At 36.3% G+C, this 9654-nt stretch overlaps 1 protein-coding gene across 2 annotated transcripts in view; it reads right to left on the bottom strand.

The window, feature by feature from the left end:
- Nucleotides 1-9654, bottom strand: part of ALMS1 (ALMS1 centrosome and basal body associated protein) — a 94095-nt gene that overhangs the window by 45230 nt on the left and 39211 nt on the right. The window lies entirely within an intron of this gene.

Genomic DNA, 9654 nt, shown 5'->3' with positions numbered 1-9654 from the left:
GGAAAGGAAAGGAAAGGAAAGGAAAGGAAAGGAAAGGAAAGGAAAGGAAAGGAAAGGAAAGGAAAAGGAAAGGAGGTAGGAATTTGAGGACAAATTATGTGAAGCCTAGAACACTAGGCTAAGGACTTTAAAATTTATTCTTAATGGAAATTAAGCACCAGTATACCATTTGAGCAGAGGAATAACAAGATTATGGCTATACTTCAGGAAGGATACCATAGCAACAGGATAAAAGCAGCAAAATGTCAAAGGGCTAACGACAGTACATTAAAAAATAAAGCAAAAGCAAAAGCAAAAGCAAAAGCAAAAGAATGAGGAAATAGATAACATTACTGGAAAATGTATTTGTTTTCCAATATCAGTATTTTCAAACAACGCAGTCCCACTGACTTGGGGCTGAAGTAAAATACATGGTAAAGAGTAGAAAATGAGCAAGCTGAATCCGTTGAGTATAAAGAGCTCTATGAGCAATGAGACTACACAACCCTATCTCATGGTACTTCATTGAGTAAAGTTCAAATCGGTTGAGATGGATGTCTATTCTGATAATACATTAGTTTTACACACAGCATTTGTAAAATTCTCCCCAAATATATCAAAGTATATTAAACTATGATTTACTATTTTTTAAAAATTAAAGTTAAATATGCTCATTGTAAAATATTCAAATAATGTAGAGAATTTAAGGTGAAAAAGTCTCCCTGCCATCCCTCAACCCCTAAGCCACTTTCTAATAAAAACTATTAACCAGGTTTTATATACCCATTTAGATAAAATGCTGCCAAGTGCTGCAAAAATATTTGTTCAATGAAAAAAATATTGTATGCATATGTAAACATTTTATATTTACTGATTTGATATATAATTTAACTACATGTTTAGGTTGTTTCCAAATGTTTACTCTCCTGAAGAATGCTCCAGTGGATATCTGTGCATGTGTGTGTGTGTGCGCGTGTGAGATTTTATGTTTGATACAACTTTATAACTCCTGCAAGTGGAAATGCTGGATAAAAGAAACATTTATTTCAATTTTAGTCCATGTTGAGAGTTTAGATAAAGGGGTCCAAAATATTGCTGCTTCAGCATCCATTTTGTGTAGGCAAGCGGACTGCAGGGGCCTTGAACTAACACTAGCCCCTCCTTCGAATGCATGCCCTAGAGAACAGCACGCAGAATCTTAAGTATTTAAGTTCCTTATATGACCTTCCCAAAAATCCTTGTGATACACAGTCTCCCCCACCTCCTAGGGCCTTACCCTTTGTGCACCGCTTACAGAAGACCCTTGCCAAGCTTACCAAAATACTGCCCTTTCTGGTTTTGAATTCACCAGTTCACCCTTATCTTGGGAACCAATCCACCTATAGACCCTAATAAAGGCATGTACCCCAGGTTTTGCCATTCTCTTGCCCCGTGTGTCCCCTCAAAGCATGCTGTGTACCTCCTCCAGGACCTGTGAGTAATAAAGTTCTCTATATCAATTTCCCTTGTACTCTTTTGTTGAGCCATTGGACATCCCAGAGCTCTACTTAACAAATGTTAATAAAGTCACAATGGTTAGACATTGTCAAATTGCTCTATTCTTTAAAAATGTTGCAATAAATTTGCACTTCTAACAATAGTATTATGAAGATGTATGTACATTTCCCCATATCCCAACAATACTTTTTTTTTTAAAGTTTATTTATTTATTTTGAGAGAGAGACAGAGAGAGCGCATGTAAGTAGGGGAGGGGCAGAGAGAGGGAGAGAGAGAATCCCAAGCAGGCTTGGGATCCTAAGTTCCAACAATATTTTTATAATCAGCATCAAATCTTTTCATCTGTGCTATTCTAAAGGGCTTAAAAAATTTGTGTTTTAGGGGTGCCTGGGTGGCTCAACTGGCTAAGAGTCTGACTCTTGATTTCGGTTCAGGTCATGATCTCATGTTTAGTGGGATTGAGCCCCACATAGGGCTCTGCGCTGACAGGGTGGAGCCTATTTGGGATTCTGTCTCTTCCTCTCTCTCTGTCCCTCCCCCCAATTTCTCTCTCTCAAAATGAATATTAAAAAAAATCTGTGGTTTACTATATTTCTTTAATTATGAAAAAGGCTAAGTATTGTTTCATATCTTTCATGGCCATGTGTATTTCTTTCACCATAAAATTCCTGCTCATGTTCTTTGTTTTTCTATTAGACTGTCTTTGATTTATAAAAAAGCTCTTTGCATATTAAGAAAATTAGCCCCCTTTTCTCAAGTTTATCTGTTTAAAATTGTTTTCCTACTTTGCATTTATAAATTGACTTTGCATATAGTATTTTTCTACCATGCAGAAATTTAAAATACGTAGACAAATTTATCAAATATTTGCTTTTAGGACTTTTAGATTTTGTCACCTTACTTTATAAGAAATAATAATCCACACCTTCATCCAGAACTTTTATGATCTCATGCTCTCTTTTATTACTTACATCTCTGAAATATACGAATCTTGGCAACAGGGGTAAGGAGAAATCTACCCCCACACGTCCCCAAACGCTAGCTAAGCATCTTGGTATAATGTGTTGAATAATCCATCTATTCCAAACTGATGTGAAATGGCACTTTTAAAACAGTAGATTCTCAGTGTATTTATTTCCATTGAGGTACCCACTCTCAGTCTCTTGACCCAATAGCATCCTTTTTTTTTTTTAATTTTTTTTTTAATGTTTATTCATTTCTGAAGGACACAGAGAGAGAGCACAGGCAGGGGTGGGGCAGAGAGAGAGGGGGACACAGAATCTGAAGCAGGATCCAGGCTCCGAGCTGTCAGCACAGAGCCCAACGTGGGGCTTGAACTCACGAACCGCAAGATCATGACCTGAGCAGAAGTCAGATGCTTAACTGACTTAGCCCCCCACGCGCCCCCCACAATAGCATCCTTTTAATGGTTACTGCTGTATAGTTTATTTTAATACCTTGTATAGCTAAATCCTACACCATCTCCATCATCTTTTTCAGACTCTTTCTGGTAAAGAGAAAATTTTATTATTATTTTGTAAAATTTATATTTACAAATATATTTTGTAATGTATTTATATCATTTATATTTATATATTATTAATATTATAAATAATATATTATTATTTATATTATTTTGTAGAAAAGAAAATTCCAATCCTACCAAAAGGCAGCAAAATAGAATAAACTTCCATACATTTCTGGTAGGATTCACCAATTGTTAACATTTTGCTACACTGGCTTCTCTCTCTATCACAACCTGCAAGCATATGCATATTACTTACATTTTATCTGAACCATCAGAGAATAAGTTATAAATATCATGTCCTTTCATCCTGGGATACTATAGTGTATATACCCTAAAAGGAAAGGCATTCTCTTACGTACCATGGTATAATTACCAAATACATTTAATTTAACATTGATATGATACTAATGTGAAGATTATGTTCAAATTTCAGCAATTTTCCCAAAATTGTCCTTTATAGTAATTTTTCCCCTGGGGCTACAGTCCAATCTAGAATCATGACTGCATTTATCAACGTTTTTTTTTTTTTTTTTTTTTTTAAATTTATTTTTGGGACAGAGAGAGACAGAGCATTAACGGGGGAGGGGCAGAGAGAGAGGGAGACGCAGAATCGGAAACAGGCTCCAGGCTCCGAGCCATCAGCCCAGAGCCTGACGCGGGGCTCGAACTCACGGACCGCGAGATCGTGACCTGGCTGAAGTCGGACGCTTAACCGACTGCGCCACCCAGGCGCCCCTAGAATCATGACTGCATTTAGCTGCCATGCCTCATTAGTCTCCTTTGATCTAGAATAGTTCCTCAGCTTTTGTCCTTTATGACACCTACGTTAAAAAAAAAAAAATTAATGTTTATTTCTGAGAGAGAGGGGGAGAGTGAGTGCAAGTAGGGGAGGCGCAGAGAGAGAGGGAGACACAGAATCTGAAGCAGGCCCCAGGCTCCCAGTTGTCAGCACAGAGCCCGACGTGGGGCTTGAACTCACGAACTGCAAGATCATGACCTGAGCCAAAGTCAGACACTTAACCGACCAAGCCACCCAAGACCCCTGGCCTTGACAGTTTCGAGAAGTACCAATCAAATATTTTGCAGAATGTTGTTCATTTGTTTTTCTCATGAATAGACTGTGTTACAGGTTTGGGGGAGGAAGACTTTAAAGTGCCATTCTCATTACATATTAAGGGTACATACCGTCAGCATGACTTATCACTGTTGGTGTGGACTTTGACCACCTGGTTGAGGTAGTGTTTTCGTCAGGGTTCTTCACTGTAAACTTACTCTCTTTTTTCTTCCCATATTAAACTCTTTGGAAGGAAGTTATTATGTGCAATCCATTCTTAAAGACTAGGGAATTATGTTCTACCTCCTTAAGGGTAAAGTGTCTACATACTCCATACATACTCAGACATTTGGGATTCTGCACAAAACTGTCTATTTGCTCCCATTTATTTATTCAATCATTTATTTATATTATGGATCCATGAATGTTTATTCTTTGGTTATAATTCAATACTACTATATTGCTCAAATTGCTGGAACTTTGGCCACTAGGAGCTCTTTTACTTGGTTCTTGTGTCCCTTTGACATACTCTCCATCACTTTAAGGTTTTCTCCTTACTTTCTAGCACTACAAGATGCTCCAGGCTCATCTTCTATATTTCCTGTTCCAATCGTAGAATCAGCCATTTTTCCAGAAAGCCCTGAAAAATTGTCTTTGTGGGTCTCATTTTTGCTTGTTACTTCTATTTGTTATACTTTTTCACTCATGGTGTCTATGAGTTTGGCATTTGGGGGCATATTCTGAGGTCTGGGTTGAAATTCCTTTAAAGAGATGTGCATTTGCTTCAGCCTGGCATGAGTTGGCATGAGTTGGCACTACTTGGGCCATTAAAAAAATTTTTTTTAAGTGTTTATTTATTTTTGAGAGAAAGAGACAGAGTGTGAGCTGGGGAGGGGCAGAGAGAGAGGGAGACACAGAATCTGAAACAGGCTCCAGGCTCTGAGCTGTTAGCACAGAGCCTAACACAGGGCTCAAACCCATGAACTGTGGATCATGACCTGAGCTGAAGTTGGACACTTAACCGACTGAGCCACCCAGGTGCCCCTTTTACTAGGGCCATTTTAAATAAAATTCTGGGCTGCAGAATTTTCAGATACACATGTAGTTTACTGCACTGATAAAATGTACCAGTGCAAACTTCACAACTATAAACCTATGTGAGAGCTGCTCTGTAGTTACAAATTCTGAGGATGAATTTGTTACTGCCTTCTTTCCCCAGACCTGCTACTGAGGTTAAGACAGGCAAGTTTCCTTGCTTTACTTTTCTGGATGGATGTGTTTATTTCTTATTATTCTTTTACTAGATTGCAGCCTACTGGAAACCCAGCTTTAAGCAGGACTTTTTCACTATGGGTGTGCCCTAAGTTCTATATTTTGTTCACAACTTCACGTAGACCTTAAAAATAAATCCCAGATCTATAGACTTCAGTGAAACCCTTAGGGTGACAATCTGTGTTAGTGCTTAATTATGCCTAGGGTGGGTTCCTGCCTTCACTTTATTTTTTGGGACCTGAAGATGCTTAAATGTTATGTCAACTCTGTTAAGTTTTAGAAGATAGTTTTGATATTTTTATCTAGCATTTTAGTTATTTTCTTCAAGGGAGTTTTTCAGGATAGCTAATCCACCACCTTTCCAGGTATAGATATATAGAAAACAAAAAGCAAAATGGAAGATATAAATCCAACTATATCAATAACAAATATGGATTAAGCAATTCAATAAAAAGGTAGAAACTGTTATTTTTTTTAAACATGATCCAATTATAAGCTGTCTACAAGACACATATTTTATTAAAAAAAATTTTTTTTAATGTTTATTCAGTTTTGAGAGACACAGTGTGAGTGGGGGAGAGGCAGAGAGAGAGGGAGACACAGAACCCGAAGCAGGCTCCAGGCTCCAAGCTGTTAGCACAGAGCCTGACACGGGGCTTGAACCCACAAACCGAGAGATCATGACCTAAGCTGAAGTCGGATGCTTAACTGACTGAGCAACCAAGGCACCCCAAGACACATATTTTACATATAAAGATATAAATAGATTGAAAACATAAGGATGGAAAAACATGTATCATGTAAACAGCAATGATGAGAAAGCTGAAGTGGCTATATGAATATCATAAAAAACAGATTCTAAAATAAAAACATGTTCCTACAGATAAAGAGGGATATTTCATAATGAAATAAGGTCATGTGTGAGGAAAACATAAGAATTATAAACACGTATCAAAAAAAAATTATAAACACGTATCTACTATGATAACAGAGCAGCAAAATATAGGAAGCAAAAACTAACAAAAAGGAGAAAGAGACAATGAAAGAAAAAAAGTTGGAGACCTCAATACGGCATTTTAAAAAATGGATAAAAAACTAGACAGAAGAGTAACAAGGAAACAGAAGACTTGAACAACACTATAAACCAACTAGACCTAATACTTATCTATAGAACATTCTACCTAACAAGAGCAAAATGTACATTCCTCTAAAGTGCATATGGAATGTTTGCCAGGACAGACCACATGCTAAGCCACATAACAAACCTCAGTAAACTTAAAAGGATAGAAATAATACAAAGTATGTTCTCCAACCACAGTAGAATGAAATCTGAAATCAACAGGAGAATGAGACTTGGGAAGCTCAAATATGCTGAAATTAAACAAAACATTCCTAAATAACCTATGCGGAAAAAAACCCGAGAAATCAGAAAATACTTTTAATATTTCTCTGATGATGAGTATGAGTATCTTTTCATGTGTCTGTTAGTCATCTGGATGTCTTCTTTGGAAAAGTGTCTATTCATGTCTTCTGCCTACTTCTTCACTGGATTATTTGTTTTTTTGGGTATTGAGTTTGGTAAGTTCTTTATAGATTCTGGATAATAATCCTTTATACGATATGTCATTTGCAACTATCTTCTCCCATTCCAGTGGTTGCCTTTTAGTTTTGTTGATTGTTTCCTTCACTGTGCAGAAGCTTCAATCACACTGAGAAACTACCTCACACCTGTCAGAATGGCTAAAACAAACAACTCAGGAAACAATAAATGTTGGCCAGGATGTGGAGGAAGGGGGACATTTTTGCACTGTTGGTGGGAATGCAAACTGGTGCAGCCACTCTGAATAACAGTAGAAAGGTTCCTAAAAAATTAAAAATAGAGCTACCCTATGACCCAGCAATTGCACTATTAGGTATTTATCCAAAGGATACAAAAATGCTGATTCAAAGGGGCACATGCACTCCAATGTTTACAGCAGTGCTATCAACAATAGCCAAATTATGGAAAGAGCTCAGTGTCCATCAGCTGATGAATGGATAAAGAAGATATGACATATTATACAATGGAACATTACTTGGTGATCAAAAAGACTGAAATCTTGCCATTTACAACAATGTGGATGGAACTAGAATGTATCACGCTAAGAAAAATAAGTCAGAGAAAAACATCATATGATTTCATTCATACGTGAAATTTGAGAAACTCAACAGATGAACATAGGGGAAGGGAAGGAAAGATAAGATAAAAACAGGGAGCCAACCATAAGAGACCCCTAAATACAGAGAACTGAAGGTTGCTGGAGGGGAGGTTCATGGGGGGATGAGCTAAACGGGTGATAGCTGTTAAGGAGGGCGCGTGATGGGATAAGCACTGGGTGTTATATGGAAGCGAAGAATCACTGGGTTCTACTTGTGAAACCAATACTACACTGTATGTTAACTAACTGATATCTAAAAATACATACATACATACATACAAAAAATAAAATGGGATCCAAAAAAAGGAAAATATTTTTATAAATGACAAAAACTTATGGTATACAGCCAAATCTTAAGAGGAAAATTTATACTTATAAGTACCTGTATCAAGAAAGTAGAAAGATCTCAAGTAAAAAACCCTAAACTTTCACCATAAGCATTGGAAAAAGAGCAAATTAAAACTAACGCAAACAGAAAGAGGAAATTATAAAGATCAGAGTGGAAACTAATCAAAAAGAAAATAAAAAAGGAAAAAATAATTGAAACCAAAGGTTGGTTCTCACAAAAGATCAATAACAACAAAAAAGATCAACAAAATAGATAAACTTTAGCTAGTTTAAGCAAGAAAAAAACTGAGAAGACTCACATCAAAAATTAAAGAAAAAAACTTTACTACCAATCTATTACTAATAAATTTATTTTATTTGAAGAAATAAAAAGGATTATAAAGGAATACTATGAACTATGTATACCAACAAATTAAATAACTTAAATGAAATGGACAAATTCCTAGAAAGTCATAAACCACTAAAAATGACTCAAAAAGTAATAGACAATTTGAACAGATCAAAAGCAAGTGAGGAGTTTGAGTTCATAATAATAAAAAAATTACCTACAAAGTAAAGTCCAGACACAGACGGCTTCATCTTTGAATTCTACCAAACATTTAAAGTTTTAACACTAATTTTTCACAAGTTCTTCCAAAAAATAAAGAGAAGGGGACACTTGCCAATTCATTGTATGAGGCTAGTGTCACCGTGATAATAAAACCCAACAAAGACATCACAAGAAAACTACAGACCAGTATCTCTTATGAATATAGACACAAAAGCCTCCACAAAATACCAGCAAACTAAAATCTAGCAATATATAAAAAATATTATACGCCTTCACCAAGTGAGATTTATTCCACAAATACAAGGTTGGTTCAACATCCAAAAATCAAAAGAATAAAAAGCAAAACTCACTTCTTCATCGCAAAAGACACAGAAAAAGCATGTGACAACACCCAACCCTTTTCTTGATAAAAATGCTCAACAAACTAGGAATAGAGGGGAACTTCCTCAATCTGATAAAGAACATCTATGGAAAACCCACAGCTAAAATCATACTCAATATTTAAAGACAGGATGTCTGCTCCCTAGACAGGAACATAAGGATGTCTACTATGCCACTTCTATTTAACATAGTGCTGGAGGTACTAGTCAGAGTAATTAGGAGGGGTGTGGGGAGGACATGCAGATTGCAAAGGAAGTAGTAAAACTACATTTGCAGATGACAAGATCTTGTATCTAGGAAGTCCTACGGAATACATAAAAATTTTTACATTAGAACTACTAGGGGCACCTGACTTCAGCTTAGGTCATGATCTCATGGTTTATGAGTCTGAGCTTCTCATTGGGCTTGCTGTTGTCAGTGCAGAGCCCACTTCGGATCTTCTGTTCTCTCTCTGCTCCTCTCCCACTAGTGAATGCTATCTCTCTCTCAAAAATAAATAAGCAATAAAAAAGTTTTATATTAGAACTACTAAATGAGTTCAGCATGGCTGCGGGATAAAAAGTAAATACAAAAAATCGATTCTATTGTTGCACATTTACAATTAATAAACAAAAACAAATTAAGAAAACAATTCTATTGCAATAGCATCAAACGAAATTAAAATATTCAGGAATAAACTTAATGAAAAAGAGCAAACTTGTATTCTTAAAACTATAAAATGTTGTGGACAGAAATTAAATAAAATCTAAATAAATGGGAAATATCCCATTTTTATGGATTGGAAGGCTTAACACTGTTTAAAAGGCAATAGTTCCCAGCAATCCAGGCCTTCGTACGGAAGGTAGAA

This window comes from Panthera uncia (assembly GCF_023721935.1).
Source record: "Panthera uncia isolate 11264 chromosome A3 unlocalized genomic scaffold, Puncia_PCG_1.0 HiC_scaffold_11, whole genome shotgun sequence".
In the NCBI taxonomy this organism is placed as follows: Eukaryota; Metazoa; Chordata; class Mammalia; order Carnivora; family Felidae; genus Panthera; species Panthera uncia.
The sequence above is the reverse complement of the archived record's forward strand: the minus strand, read 5'-3'. Positions and strand labels throughout refer to the sequence as shown.